Source organism: Melanerpes formicivorus, unplaced genomic scaffold, assembly GCF_026170545.1.
Source record: "Melanerpes formicivorus ecotype bairdi unplaced genomic scaffold, bMelFor1.0.p_v2 SCAF_2, whole genome shotgun sequence".
NCBI classification, from domain to species: Eukaryota; Metazoa; Chordata; class Aves; order Piciformes; family Picidae; genus Melanerpes; species Melanerpes formicivorus.
In genome coordinates, this window is record NW_027142354.1 from 53075528 (window position 1) to 53095954 (window position 20427).

Genomic DNA, 20427 nt, shown 5'->3' on the forward strand with positions numbered 1-20427 from the left:
GGTTCCGGGTTCAGCACAGGGGAAACCAGAGCTAGAGCAGGGTTGAGCAACAAGGGCTCCCTCCCGGGGAGGAGCGTGAGAACTAGTGCACCCAAAGCAAGAATGTGTTTGGTGACCTGGGTATAAGCCATGGCAGGTGGGGGCGGGTGGTACTGGAGCTGTGTTTAGCCTGGGTGTGTGTCCACCCACTGGTGGTTGCTTAACAGGCTGAAGAAGGAAGAGACAACATTTGCTTGACTGCTCCTGGTGCTGGGCACCTGCTGGAGGGTGAGTCCAGAGGGGAAGCACTGGCTGCAATGGGATGCCCCATCTCCAGGGACAGGGGAGCTGCTGTGATGTGGCCAATGTGCTTCTGGGGTCTGTGTGCAGGCTCTTAGAACAAGCCCTCTGTATGCCATGCATTGTGCTGTGTGACAACATGTACTGCAGGATGCCCACAGTGGAAGGGGAGGGTGTCAAAAGACATTTCCTGAAGTTGTTGACAGGGCAAGACTTTGTCTTGCAGGATGAGGAGCACTGACAGAAGACAGCAATAGAGCTAAGTCTTGTGCCAATTCTGTCCTAATGAGGCCAGACTTGAATCTTTATGGAAGGACAGAATATGTGGAGGTGACTCAGCATTTATCTGCTGCTTTTTGAGGACCCTGTTGTCTGTCCCATGGCACAAAGCTGCTGTAAGACTTCTTGGTGTAGGACTATTCAATCTGGGCCCCTGTCATTCCATTTCTCCACTCTGGTGGTCTCTAGAAAGCAGACCACCTCCACAGTCCTGATATTGCCCTTCTTGTGATGCAGGGAGAACTGGTCATGGTACTGGCCTCTAAGGAAGGCTGGGACAACAAATGTGGAAGTAGGCTGTGGCAGTGAGCTGTTGAGTCTGGCTTTAAGCCAGCAACAGGAGCTGCTCAGTTGTGCCTGGCTGCTGGATGGATTGGTCACTTGTGTACACCCACACTAGTTTCAGCAACAGCCAAAGTGGTTGTCTGGGACTCTTGGTCTTGGTACATGGGATTCCCTTTCTCTCTACTTCATAGGATTTCTTTTCCAAGGTCTGGGGCCAGCATGTGGTACTGAAGTGGGTGAACCTGTGGACTTCAATGGGCATTTGGGACAAAGCAATGGAAGACCAGACCTAGGTCCACATGGCCCTGGGGTAGCCCAGTGCTGAGCTGCAGCCCTGCAGCAATTGCTAGCATCTGGACAGCCAGACCCTCCTGGAGCAGACTGGGCTCTGGCAAGCAGATCAAGGGATTTGAGTGGGAGAAGATAAGTAACCACCCAGGGAGGAGCAGCCTGTCAGGGAAGGCTGTGGTAAAAAGGTGGAGTCCAGGGGTGGATGCAGGTGTCTTTCACTTTCATTGGCTTCTCCTGCAAACACGGTACTGGGAGCCAAGAGGTGGCACTGCAGACAGCACCCTAGTCCTTGCAGGGAGCCTGCTGTGGTCCCCCTCCTGCCTACAAAGCAGCTAGGAGTGCTCTTGCTGCACCTGCTCCTCAGCACAGATTGTGTATGCTTGGTGATTACCAGGGGCTGCTCTGTGCCACCCCTTTTTGCTGGCAAGGATCAAACAGCTGCTGCAGCCTGGCATCCAAATGCCTCCAAGTGGGAAGGAGCCTGGGGATCTGTTTTACAAGGGTCAAACAGATGTAAATAGCTTTTCTACAAAGATTTCTGCTCCACTTCCTCCATCCCAAATGCTCTATCAGCCCCTCAGGAGGTTTCTTCTTGCTTCAGTTACTGTACCCTGCTGAGGACTCAGCCCACACAGCCAGCTTTGGGCTCTCCAAGGTTTCTTCAAGAAAGTGGCCAAATGTTTGTTTTATGGACACCCTCATTACACATATGGGTGTTCCAAGGAACAGCCAAAGGCAGGGGGAAGGGGGAACTATGAGGGCCTCTTCATCTGGGTTGACTCATGAGTGTTGCTTCAGATGGGTTTATTATTCATCATGTACCCATTACTGCCTGGGGTCTGCTTAGCTGCATGCCCAAGAAAGCTTTATTCTGTTTAAACCACATCACTGCAGTGCTGCTGGGAGCTTGTTTGCTGTTGCCATAAGTGCCTACAGTCCAAAGCTCTGTGGTGAGGCAGGAGATAACTAACTTCTTCCTCCTTTTCTGTACAAAAGGGTTTTGTTCCTGGTCAACCCTGCCCAAGCCAGCCAGAGGAATGCTTCCTCCCAGCAGGAATGTTGTAGTGCCAAGTTAAATGACATGCAAATATGGTGGTCTCATCTGTGGGTCTTTACTACTGCAAGCAAAGGGTAAGAAGGGGAGGTGAAAGTTTTGCCTGCGAGTCCTCTTGTCTTGAGTGCCAGCTGGAGGGAGGATGATTGAATGAGCAGAAACAATCCTGTTTGAAACTGGAGATTTCCCATGGAATGACAGCTCTGCTTTTCTCTTGTCTTCTGCACATAAGTGTGCTCACTTATGTGGGCACTGCATGCTCCCTCTGGAGAGCCTTCTTCTCTGGAGGTCCGTGGTGCCAGTGACAGCAATGCTGGCCAAAGAGATGCTGCTCTGAAGCTGGCAGTGCAGTTAGGGCAGTCTTACTATGCCTGCTTGGAGAAAACCACCAGAACCACTTCTTAGGCTTTATTTTTCTGTTGTTGTCAACAGGTCCTGTAGAAGCAAAATCCAGTGGTCACGTGCTAGGCCTGGGGCAGGTGGTCCTGCAGAGGTGATGCTCTTAGGGAGGGTGAGCTGGGGGAGAAAGAAGTTAAGGCCTCCTGGAAAGTAGTGATTTCCATCTGCTGTTGTCCTCCTGATCTGCTAGGATTGTGCTTTTGGGGCTGAGAACTTCTGCTGCTGAAAGCTGCTTGTTACAGAAATCCTGTCCAGTGAAGAGGGATGAAACTCTCTGCTGCAGCAGTGTGAAAGAGCTGTGCAATGTAAGCTCTCCCTTGCCTCCCAAACCTCAGTGCTGTTATTGTGGACCTCAGCAGCCAGTGGGTGTGAGTTTAGGCAGATGATAGGCAACAGTGGAGTTGAACCCCAGGCTCAGCTCAAGGGAATGTAAAGAGTGCCTTACCATAACCCGGACTCGTTCGGTGGCCAGGGGCAAATTTCCTTTCTCCACAGCCCAGCTGATAAGCAGCACACAACACTTCCAGGTTACCTCCTTTGGGCTGTTGGAAAAATGATTCACTTGGTGTAAAGCCCCTAGGAGGTGGTAGCTGGTGACATAAATGACAGGTCTTTGTGTGCCCTAATGGGAGGCCAGCACCTGGGGCACTGGTGCAGCTGGCTGGAAAGCTGTTCAGATAGCGCCTCCCCAGGCAGCCGTTATTGTGGGAAGGACAGCTTAATTCCAAAGGAGAGTCCTGCAACAGAAGCCAGGGAAGTAAAGCAGTGGCAAAACTTTGGGGAGCGTGAGATTCTGGGCTAGGACAGAGCAGTCTGCTGACAAAGGCTAAATTAATTGTTTTCTTTCCATTTAAATTCTTATATCCCCTGCTTGCTGAGTGTGCCCTGCTGTCTACAATGCAAATGACCCAATTTGAACAGACTAGTTAAATCTTTAAGCTATGCTGATGAAACTGACTGTGCAAGGCATCTTTTCACTTAAGTTCACTTAATTTGTCAAGTTCTGAGGCCAGAAGTGAAAAAAGAATCTCTTGATAGCGGGGTCAAGTTCACAGATATCCTGAGGTTACTCAAGCATCTTGAGAGCTGTTCTTGATTCAAGGCACAGGCATGGACTCTCCTACATTTCTTTGGTTTTTGATGCTTTTGGGAGCTGTCTTTAGTCTTGCTTATTAATCCTGTTGGCTGCAGTGGTGCCACAGGGAGCCACTGCCGCTGGCATGATGAGCTTTCAGTCTAATTTGAAACAAGGTGTAACAAGGGAGCACAACCTGGAGTGGGAGGCAAAGGGTGTAATGAGATCCCAGGTTTGATAGCCTTGCATGTTGCACAACACGGTGTGTTTGAGCACCTTGTTTGCAAACCTTGGGTCCCTTGAAGTTTTAGGGAGCAATAGCAACCTACAGGTCAAAAATCAGTATATGAAGAATAATAGTGTTGGTTCCAATTGCCTGTAGAGGTAGGGGTTTTTTTCTAGACCTGATACACAAAGGGTTTGGTGGTGACACCTGTGGAAGAAGTTACCAGAAGACCATCAAAGATTGGCAGTGCTGTTGAAGCAATACCACAATATGATGCAAAACTGAACAAGAGCAGCCAAAGCAGGGGACTGCAGCTCTGGGGAAATTTCAAAGTGAGGAGGGCAATGCATTGGTTTTAATGGGAACATGGGGAGTTATTAAAAGAAGGATGAGGGATCAGCAAGGATGGAACTCATCAGCTGCCTGTAAAATGTAGGACGTAGAAAAACTGGGGGAAATGTGTTGGCATGCATCCCAGGCTGCACTGGGTTATTTTTAAATGAGGAATCTATCATTATGAGATGTAAAGACTTAGAGCAGCTGTTCTCTGTGCAGGGATGTGAAAGTGCTTGGGCATCCTGGGAGTGAAGTGAAAGTGGATCTTCCCTCTCTTGCCCTTTCACAGTAAAAAGCTGATCAGCCCTTCCCAGTCAAAGGTGAAATGCCAAGTATTCCCCCTTGATTTATTCCTTTTATGATTGGCTTTCCTCTTCCCTTGCTGCTTGTTCTAGTTCAAGGTGTCTGCAATTATCCTGGTACTGAGGATTTGGCTCTGGTGGTGTGGATTCATGTAGTTTGACTTCAGCAATTCAGGGCAGCCAGCCAGCCAAAAGGCCCTTGATAGCTTGGCCAAAGTTTATCTGAAAGCATTGGCATCTTTGGGAACTGTGCTGCTCTTTTGCAAGGGTGTTTTTATTGAGCTCCATTCTTCAGTTAATAAAACATGTAAATGTAGAAATGAAATTGCATGAGGAGGAAGAGTAAAGTATTCTTTGTTGGGAGGAAGCGGTCCAAATCTCTCTATAGAGACCTGGCGTGGGGAGATCTGATGGGCTTTGGGGTCAGATCTGTGTACCTCTTGCCAACTCTGGCACAAGACTGTGGCTGGATCTCAGACCAAAGCAAAGGTTGTTGGTTGGCTGTGGAAAGAAGATGCTTTGTGGGGAGAAGAAAACCTGTCACTGGCTCCATTTTGGCTAATGAGTGCCAGCCCATCAGTGGCTCATGTGGATGTCAGGGTTCAGCTCTCCCAGGCACCAGGCAAAGGGATTATTTCTACCACACATAAAAAGATTGCCGGGTTTGGCATCTGCTTTGAGATTCTTGCTGCCAGGCTTAGAAAAGAGGCTTAGGAGTCCTCAAAGCAGGGAAATAAATCTGCTGCACCTCTTATCAGGAAAATAATGGATGGTAGGCTTCAAAGGAACAGGAAAATCTTTGTTTTGTAGCCTCCTTATCTGCCCGGTCTGACTGATTCTCAACCTTGTCTCTTTGCACCAGCATAAATCATTGGGAAAATAAATAGGAACTGATATGTCTAGGAATAGATCTGGTGAGTGGGTGGGACACCTCCAATGCTGGGGAGGCTCTTCAGAAAGAGGAAATGTCTCCACCTGGGCTACTGCTGAAGGCTGCCGAGGGGCAGGGCTGTGGCTCACCTGGATTGCACAGGGCTGCCTGAGGGGGATTTTTATGGAGCAATCGTGGTAATTAGCAAGCACAAGTTTTTCCACGTACCAAACATTGTAGAGGGCAGTAATTCATCCCCATGCTTGTTATTGTAGTGAGTGTTGGGCAGGAGTGTCCTGGGAATTTGTCACATGCCAAGGGGGGGAGCCCATCAAAGTGTCCTCGACTTGCTGATGTTGGCTTGCCACCCTGAAACAAAGGGCTGATGAAATAGCATTAGCCAAGCTGGTTGCTAATGAGGGCAAAGGAAAATGTGGAGCCAGGATTTGTTTATGGCTCTTTGTTTTGTCATTGTTAGGGAGACAGAAGAGGAAGTGTCACTCAGAATCTAAATCATGATATCCAAACAAAGGACTGACATCTGGGTGTGATTTTTGGGTTTCATGTCCTAGGAATCTCCTGAGGTTTAAAGCCCAAAATTTTAGCTCAAGATGTTGGCAATCAATCTTGTTTTCAAAAGGTTTAGTGTCACTCCAGGACAAGGACAAAGAGGTAATCCAGATCTGTAGATCAGAACTGGCATGTGCTGAGACCTGAGAACTCAAAGTCTGCACCAGCTTATGATAAATCCTGTCCCTGGGTCCTGGATCTGACCATGGTTGGCTATGGACACCGAGGGCAATAAACAGGACAAGCACAAAGTAATTCTTCCCGTGATAAAGCTTCATGTGGCTTAGGGACTTGCCAACCAGAGGCTGCATCTCCATCATCATGTTTAATAGTCACTGATGGACCAGTCTCTGAATTTGTTTAATTGACTTTTGACTCCCTTGATATGCCTGGCATCCACAACATCCTGGGGCGATGAGTTCCACAATGCAATTAGTTTGTGAGGATGGGGGGAAAAAAGCCCAAAACACACCACTTCCTTTTGTTTGTTTAAGCTTATTATATGATAATTTATTTAGCATCCCTTAGTTCTAGTGCTATGAGTAATCCTGAACAACATGTACTGTTCATTTTCTCTGGGTCACTCCTGATTTTGTGTACTGTCATAACCATAACCCCCTCTGCAGCCTGCTTTCTTATTGGGAGTTTATCTAAAAGGCCTTCCTATTTCTGCTCCTCTCTGTGGCCAAGAGACTGTGGCCAGGAGTGGGGCTCTCTGTGCCCTTTCTAGCTCCCTACATCCCTGTCATGATGACCATGGGTTCCACAAGTGCAGAATAATACAGCTGAGCAGCCCCAGCAGTTGTTTTATCCTCTCTGCTTTTTAACAGTTCCTACTGGATGCTAAACCTTTCTGATTGCTGCTCAACAGTAGGTGACATTTAGTTGTGACCTTTCCCACAATGTCTCCATAATGCACCCCCCAACAGTGATTGCTAATATTGAGCTCTAATATGCAGGTGCAGCGCAGATGACTTTTCCTCCTGTCTGCATTTTGGAGTACTGAAATTTGTCTGCCACTTTCTTGTCCAGCCACTGTGTCATGAGTGACTTATGCTTCTTTTCTCTTAGTTGGCTCGAGGCTTTGAACTCTTCTGAATCATTCCATTTGTTCCTCTGCTAATCACCTTTTCAGAGTCATTTATAAAAAGCTGAGCTGCAGAGGTTCCCCAATGGGTCTGACCTCCACTGGGAGAGCTGACCTTTTATTACAGTTTTAATTTTTAACCATTTTTAAGTCAAGCTGCTTTGTTACTTCATGGTGCCTCACATTAGAGAAGGGATCTTGAAATGGTTCATTAGGAACAAAAATTCATTGTGTCAAGCAGTGCCATCACTTGCCCACACCTGGGAGGACTCTAATGGGCTGATGAGACAGGAATTGCCTCTCCAAAAGCTGGAACAAGCCTTCCCTAGTCTCTGTGTTTCATTCCTCTGTTTAGATGAGCTTTCTTCCCTTTCTGCCAGAAGTGCAGTGTGGACTCTGAGCTGGGTGACTGCAGGTTCGAGCCCCTTCAGGGGTTTAATCCCTGATTTATGGCTCTGTGTTACCGAGATTTATCAGTTTATTGTGAATAAGAGTTAATTCAGCTTTTCTTCTATGGTGCTATCTTCCTTGGAGGCTCCTTCAGCCCTGTGATCATGGACTCTTTAATGTATTATTTGGTTTTTTTATTACTTCCTGTGAGCTGGAAAACTCTGCTCAGGATTTTTGGCCCAGTTGCAGATTTTACATGTTGCACTGTTTTTACATTTTGATTATTTGCACAGTGCTTCTCTTCAGCCTCATTTTACTGTTATTTCCCCCACTTTAAGCATGCTAGCTTTTATTCCTTTCTTTTTTTCCCCACTTGAGACATGCATGCTTAATCTAATGACTTCTTCAAATAGTCATCCCACCTCCTGGGTGTGTTTTTCCTTACTGGCTTTTCCTTTCTATTTTTGCTTTGAAGAAATGCATGCTTTCAGGCAGCTCCTCCTTCAGGTTAAACTTACAGTAGCAGGTTTGCAGGGCTACCTTTAACACAGTCAGTTTCAAGGTGCAAAGAGCTGCTGGCAGTATTCTTTCATTCAAACCCACTAGTTGCTGGGTGCTGCTCAGGATCTCCTGAAGAGGCTGTCTGCTTCAGAGGGCATGAACTGCTGCTGGAGGGAGCAGTAGCTTCCCATTTTAAATGCAGACATACTCCCTCCTGTCTGTTCTCCCACCTTTACAGAAGGATGGACATCCAGTTGCTTGGGCTTGTTTCCTCTTGTATCTCTCACAGCATCACTCAGCTCTGTTAAGGTTTTGCAGTTGCTGCCTTATTGTGGGTGGATGAGTGATGAAGTAACTAACACTGTGATGTCTGAGCATGGGACTGCAGTCTCAGACTCTGGCACTTGTTGATACAGTTAAGTTGGTTGTGCTCTTTAAACTCTCCTTAATGTATGCCTTAATTCCCAGCTCCTTGATGCTCAGCTACTCCACCTGCACAGCCTACTCTCATTCCTGTATAATTTGTGCCTGCTCATTACCGTGTCCTGCTGCTTATCTTCCCTCCACCAGGTTTCTGAGGTTCTGGTTATGTTAATAGCCCCATCTGAAACCAGGGTACTACTGTTCACTCACCTTGCCTTTTTAGACCTGTGGTGCTTGGATAGAAATGCATAAGTGGTGTCTTGTCCTGTTCTCTCTCTCTGCAGGCATGAGAGGGATGTCTGCTGGGACTGCAGGCTGTTGTTTCCTCCCTGACTGTTATTGGCTTCTCTCCTATCCTCATATTCAATGAAACAAAATTTTTGTGACTCCTTCCACTGGAGATTGCATTTTCCCTAACCACATCTTGTCAAGCTGCTGAGTTCTGCACAAATTTAAAGATCTTTTTGTGCCAGTAGCCTTGATACATTTTTGTCTGGACTTATTGCCTGGATTTTTACTGTATAGGCTCTACCTCTTCAAACCTGTCTTCAAGGCACTGCACTCTGAATCTTGCAATGACTCTGGATTTCATTATAGGCCACTGGGGGAAGCACTTCTGAGCATATTACTGAGTTGGTCCTGGCCTTTAGCCGGGTTGCTACTAGCTAAATCTTGCCTTCAAGATTGTTCTCTTCATCCTGCATTGGTTGTGACCATGTGGACCACACCATGAGTTCTTCCCTAGCTCTGAGTAAGGGGCAGTCCAGATGTGAGACCACCCTGTTAGCTTCTAGCATGCAACTGACTGTCCTTAGTCATCTGTTTCCATTGCACTGACCGTTTTAGTCCTACTGACAGAATTTTCTGGTTTCAGAGGAATATCTGTAGTATGAAGGAATAAACCTCTCTTCTCCTCAGTGTTTCAGTTCTTTTTATTTAGTTGTTGAGGGCTTTTTATTGTGGGTGTGTGTTTGTTTGTTTGGTTTTTTTTTAAAGCTAGTATGATCTGTATGAATGCTTCATGCTGTTCTTGAATGTATCACTACTACCTCTCTGGTCCCAGTAGACCTCCAGTTTGGCTGTTCTTGCAACAAGTCTTAGTACTTTACCTTTGAGGTCCCTGGGTTAGCCTTCACAAAGTGCAGACCCAAGTGATCTGCCCATGACCAGCTCTAACATATGTGCCCAAAGCTGTCCAGATGTCTATGTGCAACCCAAATCCTCAGCAGGTGTCCTCTGCTTAGGCCTTGTGATCCTATTAAGATGGGATGATCATCTGAAATGGGGCTTCAGGCATCCTTACACAGGTTACTCATTCAGACTAATTATTCCCTTGAACAGTACCATAATCAGGTGTAAATATTTAGACTTAATTTTTTCTCTATAGGATTTTTGCACCTTTTCAAGGCTGTTGCTTTTTGAGAGGTCCTGCAAATACTCAGCAAGAAGCTATGGGGATGTCTTCCACTCCTGAACAAAACTTAGGTGTTTCTCCTGTTGCTTAGTGGCAAGGAGAATTCTTGTTCTGTCACTTAGTAATTCAAAATCCCCTCCATTATATTCACACCACAAACTCAGGATCCCTTACCTAAAATGTGCTGTAAATTCTGGGCAATTCCACCACATCATAGTCTAAGCACACCGCACAAACCTGAACCATAACCCTATGCAGTGCTCGTGTTCCTGCCTCAGATGCTGCAGTGACTTGCAGTCATCAATGCAGTGATTTGCAGTCATCATTGCAGTGATTTACATCAAAGTGAGATATTTTGATTTAATGTGAAGTGTGGAGAACAGGAAATCTTGACAACGAAACAAAACACTCATTTGGCCTGAAACTGTAGCCACCCTTTGCTATCCCCCCTGAAATGAAGAGCGAACAGTAAGTGGGCACTAGCACCACTACAACCATGCTGCTGTGTGTATCTATATTCAGTTGGGAGAAAATATTACAACAAAAGTTGCCTAGGTTTCATAGTAAGAGACTCATTATTTCTTTGTTATTAATTAAATCTCCATCCTGAAGACATGCTAATTATTTTAGACACCGTTCTAATCTCTAGGAGAGCATCTTCAAAAGTATGTGAAAGGGGGGGGTGGTGGAAAGCCTGAGGCATATGGGTGTGCTGGTTTTTTGTTATTATTTGAGAACAAAAATACCTTGAAAACAAATAATTTCCATTTAACTGCCTGCTTTGGTAAACTTGGTGATGAATGTATCCATTAGGGTGGGTTTTAAGGCAGTTAGCTGCAGCCAGAGGGTAGTTCTGCGTTAATTCTTGCTTCGCTCAGAGCAGTGATTTATTGGATTTATTTGTTTTTTACCTTTTCTTTCAGTTTGTGGATTCCTCTGAATATCTCCCAGGAAAGGTGCAATTCCTTATTTTATTAAAAAAAAAAGAGGGAGAGAGAGGAGAAGAAGAAGAAAGAAAAGAGGTGCTAGAAAGTGCATTATTACACAGCTGATAGAAACTGCTTTTCTTTGTTACCTCTCTCAAGCCATGTAGCAGCAACCTGGGAATTCCCAGAGACTCATGGATTTGGGGCAGGAAGCTACTGGGTATGATTATCTTGTGAAAACATTCAGACTAGATTGAAAATTTCCCTGTGAAGGGATGCCCTTGGCTCTTCTTCTGCTGCACACAGGCACTGTTAAGTGGTCCCTCCTTGTTTCCAGCCTGACGTTGCCTAGCTGTGGTTTCTAGCCTTTGGATCCTGTTATTCCTCTACCAGACTGAGGAGCCCATTAGCTGTGATAGACCAATCAGACATCTCCTAATTGATCTAGTGATGTGGTTACTAGTGACGGCAGGTGGATGAACTTGATGACCCAGGAGGTCCTTTCCACTTTTGTGCTTTGTGAAGGTAGTGCAGCGTTAATGCCAGAGTGAATCATGATTGTGTCCTACATCTCTGGAAGCAGGCTCTATGAACTGTGACTTAAAGTGTGTCCCCTTAAGGCAGACTACCAAGCAAGCAGCCCATGGAACCAATTGTACACCAATGAATGCAAGAACAAACAGCCTTTGGACACTGATAGAGCTGTGTGCTGCCTCAATTCTGAGCCAGTGATGGCTGGAAGGGCAGTAAGTCACAAGGATGAACCTCTGCACTGAAGACAGCTAGCTGGTAGGGCAGGCAGCAGCAAAGATCAAATGTACATGCAATAGATTCAGAAGGAAAAGGACTCTGCAAATGCAGGAGGCTTATCTTGTGACAAGCAGAGTTAACTGATAAGAAAGGGAAATTCCTGAAGCAGCAGCTCAGTCCCTGCTCCCCAGCCTGAGGGCTCTGTCTATCACTGGCTCCCTATTCTGCTGCTGCAAGGGAAAGGTCTCCTTTTTGGTTCACACTCTGTGTAAAGTGTAGCCACCTTCATACAGAGGTACTCATGTGCAAATAGCTCCCACAAAAGGTGCAAATGCAAGCTCAATACAAATGTACTAAATCCTGTTTGGAAGGCTCCATCCCTGCAGCCCAAATATTGGATTATGTCCTCATTTTCAGGTGGGTCCATGGAAAGAAAGCATCATGGGCTGGGAGGTCCTAGCAGTCCACCAACAAAGACAGTTTTGCTGCTGGCCTTGTAATCATCTAGGACAATAACTAGGAGTGTGTTCATCCAAGACAAGGCAAAATGAACACTAATGAGAGCTGCATTCCTTCACTGCATACAATCTGTTTGAAGTTTTGCTGCTTTTACACTTCTGACTGCTGATGCAAAGGGGCCACGTCCCTTAGAAAACTGAAATGAGACAGATATGGGTCTTTCCCTGGGCTGGCTTCAGCTCTGGGTGCCTGCCACATGCCACTCTCACTAGCCAATTTGGTAATCAATCAGTGCTGGGGAGCATGCTTCCTGCTGCTGTCATTAGGCATTTGTTAGCTGATCTGCTCCACCATTAGATTGGCAACATGGCTTCAAGGGAATGCTTATTAAGTTAGGGATGGGTGCACAGGCCAGTGTGCTGTGTGAAACAGGGCTATTAAATGCAAGTGCAAAGCCACAGGTAGTTAAATGTAGCCAGGAAAATCTCAGGACTTCCCCCAGTGAGCACATCCCTGCTGTAGAGATAACAGACCTTTGTGTGTGGATGAGTGCCTATGGGAAAGGTATGGGTTATAACAGCCCTTGGGTTAAATGTGTGCTTGAGAAGCAGACAAAAAGACTCTGAGGATGGTTTGCAGTGGCTGAAGAAATGCTGCAGACAGCACCAAACACAATGACAGAGCCCACGAGACCCACAAACTCTTGGGGAAAGCTTATTTTCCCTTCTTTAATGGAAGGTGAGGGGGAGGTTGGAGAAACGTACAACAAAAAGGGGAGCCAACAGCATAGGTGGATTCCCTGATGATGTAGAGAAGGAAGATGGTTCACTTCTTTGTTCTCTCTCCTTTCTCTTTCAGAAGGGAAGCTGAAAAAACCCAACCAAGACTGCTATGCCTATCAGCCAAGTTGCCTGGAGATGCTGCAAGGTGCCTGTAATGCAGAAGATCAACAACTGGTGAGTGCTAACACTCCTTTTAGAAGGCATGGTCCATACCTGTAGGGAAGGCCAGAGGCAGGCCAGACCCAGGGAGTAAGCAGGACTTGGAGCATGTCTTCCTGACCATGATGTGCCCCAGCACACTGGCCAGGTGGACAGATGTTTGATGGAGTATGCTTCCTCAGCTTTTGTGGGGTACAGAGCACAGTCAGAGGAACCTCTTTGCCAGTCAGCATGAATAGACTTGCTGTTATCTGTCCAGAAGGTACTGTGTAGAACAGCCTCCATGTCAGGTCTTTGCTGTGGGACACTAGTGTAGAGAAGTCTCACGACTGTGCGTGAAAGAAGTCATGCAAGCTGGAATTTGCCATGGTGCAAGAAGGGCCTGATAAACACTCCCACCAGACCACAGGGATCATTAGATCAGTAGCAAGAGTATTAGCTGAAAACCAGGTACAAACTTGCAAGGAATTTGATGCCTGCAGACTTGAACTCTGGAGTATTTGACCACAGTGCAGGGGAGCAGACTGAAGGGTGGCACTGAATGGTGGCATGAAACTTTTGGGGTGTGAGTGTAGGCAGTTGAATAGTGAGGATTCAGTGAAGGTTTTCTTAAAGTATGATGGACCTTAAGCGATTCCCCAGAATCCTCATGAGGTTTTGGTGATTCCTCTCCCCTCTGAAGTACCAAGGCTGTGCCATTATCTCTGGTAATGCTGAACTATTCCTTTAGCACCCACAGTGGTGCTGCTGAAGGTAATGATGCTATCTGACAGCCTGTCTCCCTTTTTCATAAAATTATATTTAAACCCTCTTACACCTCAGATAAAGGGACAAGCCTTCTCTTAAGTGCTGCCACATCATCAGCACATGGGGGAAAGGCTGGAGAGTGGCTGAAAATTGAGTGCCTTGAAGAAGCTCCATGACTCCCAATATAAAAATAAGGGGTATCAACCAAATGCAAATATCCACGTCAGTTGTATGCTCTGTCCCAAATTTGGGGCATATGGAAGGAAAAAGAGAAGATAAGGGAAAGCCCATAGTTTACATGCAAATATTCTTTCTGTTGTAGTTGTTTAGCTTTTCAGTAAGAAGTTGATAATATTCTGTAGAAAACAAATGTTCTAGTTGTAATGCTAGCAGACACCTCTAGTGCTGACACCATGCTCTCCCAGGTAAAGGCACAGAAATGCCTTTTTCTCAGTTACCTTGGCAAAGAAATTAGGGATCTGGTGGTCTTGTAGGTTCCTCTAGAGGACTGGCTGATGCCTCGAGGGATCACATGCAGGGCTAAGGGTAGCTGCCATCGGGGATAGGGTAGAGATCAGGGTTTCATAGCACTATTAGCAGAGCGGGGCGTGGTGATACTATAATCTAAGAGCAACCAACACCCACATGGGGTGTGTTTCTGGCCTACTGCGGTTGCTGCAGCCATGGGTACTGGCACTTAAGCTGCCACACCCTGCAGCCAATTCCAACCCCACAGAGCCTTTGCTACTGATAAAACATAAATAATAATTTTGCAGAGACAAAAGCAATGGTTTTGCCCCTTGTTGTTCAGGTGGGGAGGGATGGATGGATGGCGTTGAGTGTTGTTGGGTGATAGGGTAGGCTCAGCTCTCACTGGGAGGCAGGTTGTTGGTATCCCCCCCCCCCCATTGTGATGGCAGTGACAGGGTGCAGCTGGCAGCACAGGATGGGGCAGCATTACTCAAATGGGTCATCTCATGCAGCATAATCTTTGGTGCTCTGTGCTCACAGGCTCTCCAGGCACTCTTCTTGCTGCCCACAGGAAAATAACCTCACGAAAGACTTTTCTTCCTCTTTTGAAATTCCACTGTTTCAGTAACCCAGTGACAGTCATTGTCTTTTATTTTCGTGTGTGAGTTGGAGCCAGAGTCAAAGAAATGTCTGCTTTGTTCCCAAACAATGGGACTGCTGCTTTGCATGACTCTGGCTCTGCAGCCGGTGTGCCGTGCTCTGCTTCTAGCCCTGGCCTACAGCTGGAGCTCAGCAGAGGCTGCAGAATACCCACAATGAATCTGGCTGGTTGTGCAATGCTGCACATGAAGTAAAATTCCTTTCTAACCCCTGCAGGCGATCAGTTTACGCCCTGAATGATGAGATTTTGATTAGCCTTATCTAAGCTACAAATACTGTTAACGGCAACGAAATCAGCTAGCTCTGGTAAGGCCCAGCAAAGCACAGAGCCTGGTGGCATTCTGAGGCTGCAAGTTCTTTGCAGCTCTGTGGGATGTTGTGGTGCTTTGCCATGGGAAATCCTTTCATTGTGCAGATGTTGCTTGCTGAGGCCTTGTAGATCAAAACCCGACTCCTGCCATCTCCAGCCTAACAATTTTCAATGAGCAAATGCTGCCCTGGAAAGCGTTGACAGTAGGAATGGCAGGCTGCTTCCCCAGTGTCAGTGGGGAGAGCATGTTGTTTGAATACTGGGATCTCCCTCTGAATGCTCAGACTGGTTCCAGCATCCCCAACCCCACATGGCATTGGTTATAGCTCAGGGAGCAACTTTGTTTTCCCAGCGAGTGCAGTTTCTCAGGGCAGCTTCATTCTTTTGCAAACAAAAGTTGTTGAGCTGCAGGGAGACTCCTGGCTGGAAGGTGGGATGTTTCCATGGCCAGACAGAGGCTGGTGGCTGGAATGACACTGGGTGGTATGTTAGACATTTGCATGCATCTCTCTCCTGGATTCCTCTGTCTTGTATTTCACATCTAGAAAAAGAAAAGTGAGTGTATGCATACATCAAATCCAATCCAGCAGTAAACCAGAGCTTCTTGTATCTTTCAGCCTGATGGAATGGAAGAAGAATTAAGTTGATCAGTTTTCAAGGCCAAGAGAGATCCATAGGACCATAAAAGACACCAGTGATTCCCATACAAGCCTGTCTGAGATAGCATTGTTGTTTTGATTTGTGGGAGGATCTCTCACACCATAGGGTTGAGTTCCCGTGTAAGACCAGAGATGAATAGATTGAAATAGGTGTGACCCAGAGGATAATGTGGCCTTCTGCATCTTAATGTACCCATCTATGAAATGCAAATAATAACAGGGGGCACTCTGTAGGGCTTCATTAGTCCTTTGAAGATGGCAGTGTAACGTGCCATTATTGTGATCTTCTAGTGTTGGCCTCATCCCTGCCTTTTGGACATACACCTCTTGCTGTTGCTCACTTCCTGATTCATTTCCCTCTCCTCCCTGGCACCATCAAGCTAAGTCAGCAGTGACAAAGGCCTGTCAGCCACATGTCATGGTGGCTCATGGCCTGGGAAGGGCTCCAAGAAGAGATCCATGCTCTGCTCCAAGCACAGTGTGCTGGAAATTGCTGCCTGCCATTGCATTGTAGATGTCATGAGGAGAGTCAGGACCTTTCTATGATGGATGATGTGCAAATGGCATGTAAGAGGTCATAAACCAAGGTGCTTTTGTTGTCTTTTAGATCAGAGCTAAAATGTGGATTTGGACAAGAAAGGAAACCTGGTGACTGGGAAGGGTTTGACCTGTGAGATGCTGGGTCTAGAGGAGGATGCAGTAGATGCTGGGTTTAGGAGGAGTTGTTAGATGCTTTCAGTGCACACAAATTGCTAAGTAACTGATCCAAACTAATTTTATACACTTCATTCCTTTTGATACAGTAACTCCACTTGATATAGATTGGTTTTAAGTGGTTTGTTCTTCAGTCAAATTTGTTGCCACATTCTGGGCATGTTTCTGACCTGCTATTTACTGAGGCTCCATGTGCACAGGACTTGCTCTGTACCTGATTCTAAGAGGTGAATGAAATCAGGAAATTTCCATCATTCCTCTCCTGGCTCTTATCAGTTCACCCTCGTTGATGAGCTGCCAGAAGGGGAATAGGGCTCAAGGACGTTGAGAGGTAACACGCTCTGCTGCTGCATTTGCAGTGATGCAGCCAGGTGGTGTGGAGAATCAGCCAGGTGCTGCTGAGCTGGGTTGCACACTGAACACAACAGTGGAAATAAGCAGCCCCTTGGGAAGGACTTTTCAGTGGATCAGACTGGAGCTCTATTTTGGGCTTGGGAAGGTCATCCTGGTTGAAAGGACTGTGGTGTAGACCTTGGGTACCTGGAGTGATGGTGGGATTTCAGGATGACCAAGACTCGTTTCCCTGCAGATCTGGAAAGCATTTATTTGAGAGCTGCAGGCAGGTACGTATGAACAGGGTTTCTCTGAGAAGTGGTTTTTGTGGTCCTGACACTCAAACTCATCACCATTAGTTTGGTGCTGACTGGCTTGTTGACTGAACAGCAGCTGGGGTTTTGGTCACAGAAGAGCATTCAATCAGAAGAGCTTTGTCCAGTGTCATAAGCCTTGTTCTTGAATGGGATGCGTGCAGATGAGGCACTTCCCAAGCTGTGCTGAGGAGATGAGTGAGACTTGAAGCAGTTCTTGCTGCAGAGACTAGCCAAGATTGGAACCATAACTAAGTGTCCCTGTGGGGCAGGAAGCCACCTCGATGTGGTGGTTGCCAACAGAGATGAGTCCTCTGAAGGTACTAAGCAAGGTGTGCAGATAGTCTTTCTCTGTGTGCAATACTTGTGCAGATGCAACCCAGAAGGTTCTGTTGGCTTGCCATGTTTCTGGCAGCTCAATAATCTTCCCTTCATATTTCTTATTTGATAGTGATAGATGAGGCCAAAGTGAGCTGCAAGGGGCTTCTAGTTCTGGACCTGATGTGCTAATCAGAGTGATTCAGAGTAGGGAAGTGTCTTTGAAGTCCTTGCATTTCAAAATGTCTCACCTTGGAGGTGTAACCCACAAAACACTGCTGAGGTTGAGAGCTCTGGACTCTGATTTGACAGTTAGGCAGAACACCATTTATGAGGGGTTTCCTTTGTTAAATGTACCAGACAACTATGCCTCTTCTTTTAGCCCTGAGGATCTCTGGGTTGTGAGAGGTATCCAGTGGTCAGCTGAGAGAGAGATGCTTCAGTATTTCAGAAGTGTTAATCAGTGGTGCTGATGGAGTTCCTCTGGCAGCAGGGTTGCAGGGGAAGAAAGAGTGAAGTAACAAGTAGCAGTCTAGACAGAAAGGACAGCTATGGGACTATGGTGGGAACACAGGCATGTGTGTATTCTTATTAGAAATAGGAAATGTAGATTTCCTACTCCTGTTACTTTCCACTGGTTATGGAAGAGCTCGTTTTCCTGGAAGAGAAGAGCAGTGGATGGGACCTGGTCTTGAAGGATGCCTGTGTAGGTGTCAACAGGGCACGTGGAGAGACGGCAGAGCACAAACCACTTGTCTGTGAAGGTTGTGGTGGTGCAAGCTTGGCTGGTGCTCAGGAGGATGAGTGAGCAGCACTGGCGGTGATAAAAGATTTGTGTTGCTTTACCAGTCTGGTTTAAAGTCCCAGCAGTGATGTTGTGTAAAGTTTCCTTTGCTTGCTGAGAGTCATGTTGATAATACTGAAGCCATAGCACTGATTGCAGAGATCTGAATTTTCCAGTGGGGGGATGGGAGAGGGGGTGGGTGGAATAAAAATGCTAACAGTGCGGTGAAGGGCTTTGGCAACAGTGCCAAAGTTGGTGAAACTTGGTCTGCAGATCCTCATCAGGGTTCGTTTTGTCCTGCTGTTATGGCTTTGGAAACCTGAGCCAAAACACTGCCTGGCGTTGAGGTGAGAATGGGGCTGAGCATGTACTTGAGCGTTGAGGGCTGGAGACTCACTTTGAAGTAATGAAGAGCTACTAAAGCAGAGACTTAAAAGAGAAAAACAACCCACAAACACTAAACCAACCACCCCAAACAAACATGCTCCCTCCCAACAGCAAACAAACAAACCCCAACCAAAACAAAACCCCAAACACAAACTAGAAAAACCTACATTGCTACCCTTCCCCACAATAAACCCAAACCACCCAAGTAACAAAACTCAACCCCTGCCCCCTCGCTCCTCCGCACCCCCCTAAAACCTCTAACCATTTATAGTACCAGGAACATCCATAGGTGATGCTAAATCCATTAGCAAGGAGCTGATCCCATCTGTGAAATGGTGTTGTGCCACTAAACAGAAGTACAAAAAAACCCAAACCTGAGTGGACAAGGCATGGGAATTATTTTTATGTATCTATAGATACATTCCTGTGTAGGCACAGCCTGTGAAGGAGTGAAATGTGGGAACATCAGAAAACAGGAGAATTATTATAGGAAAAGGAGCACAAGCATGTTCCTCACTAATTGAAGTGTGAATAATTTGCCTGCTTATTGGACTTCAACCCACCACACTTCCCCATTTTCCCTGGGACTCTGAAGAAGGGAGATGTGAATATCCCCTGTAGCTGTGTCCCGCCCACAGCGGTGCTGGCCCAGTTCAGTGGCAGCGCGATTCTGTCCCTAGGATTCCTCACAACCTCTTGGGTTTCCACCTGACAAGAGTTTGCCTGAATTTCATGTTATCCTCCCATACCTCCCTGCATTTTCTTAGTCATTCCTTCATGATTATTTTTATCTTGTTTCTTGCTCTGGAAGAGTGAGGTAGAAAACAGACACAGTGAGAGCTATCCCACCGGGCACAGCATCATTATATGCTGTTTACTTTCCCAAAACTTGAACTGAGACATGAACAAAAGAGTCTTTGTAGTATCTCTCCTCGCCCTCAGCTGCTTTTCTCAGCAGCATATTGCTCTTCAGCATGGTTATTTTAAAATTAAGATTAGCAAGGTGCTGTACTAAACCCCTTGCTAAAGAATCAGGATCATGTCTCCTACAGATCTGATATTGCAATATGAACTCCTATGGAAATTAATAGGCTGTCTGGATTCCAGTGCAGGATTGAGACTTTATTGTGTAAATCCATCAAGAAAGGCAATCAAGTGAGTCAGGCAAGGTTTATGTTTAATGCACTATTGCTGTCATCCCTCATTATTCTGCTCAGGTTTCCTTTTGTAACTCAGGTACACAGGAGCAAATTCTCCAGACCAGGGTTTTGCAGGGTTGTCACCATGCCCTGATACCACCTTTCATAACACTGGTGGGTTTTTGTTATGTTTTTGTTATTGGTGTGGGGTTTGTTTTGTTTTGATTTGTTTTTAATTTTTTCTAAAGCCAGACCTGGTTCTGGTTTTGGAATCCAGGTGTTTGGGCTGTTACAACTTTCTCCAATGTGTTGATAAGGGTATAGCTGATGGGCAGTGTGCTGTAGTGTGGCTACGGCAGAGAGAGAAGTGGTGGTCACAGGACCTGTCAGGGGTCAGGGTCTGGGTGTCTCTCTGGTCTTCTTTGACTGTCTGCACTGCCAAGTTGGTTGCTGCTCTCACCTGGCCAGTCTGACCAGGTCTGGTAACCACTGTACTTCCTTCAGGAACAGAGTGGTCAGCCAGCTGCCTTAAAACAGGGAACTGTTTCAGTTCAGTAGAAGAATGGTTGGGTTTTTTAATTTCTTTTCCTCCAAAAACTCCAACCAAACATTAAAAAAAGCACCTCCCCTCCCCCAAACCTACCACCTTGTGACTGACTCACAAAGACACTCCAGTGACAAAGAACATCTTTTTGCATTTGTCCTTCAAAGAGATCTCCAGCTACCCACCTTT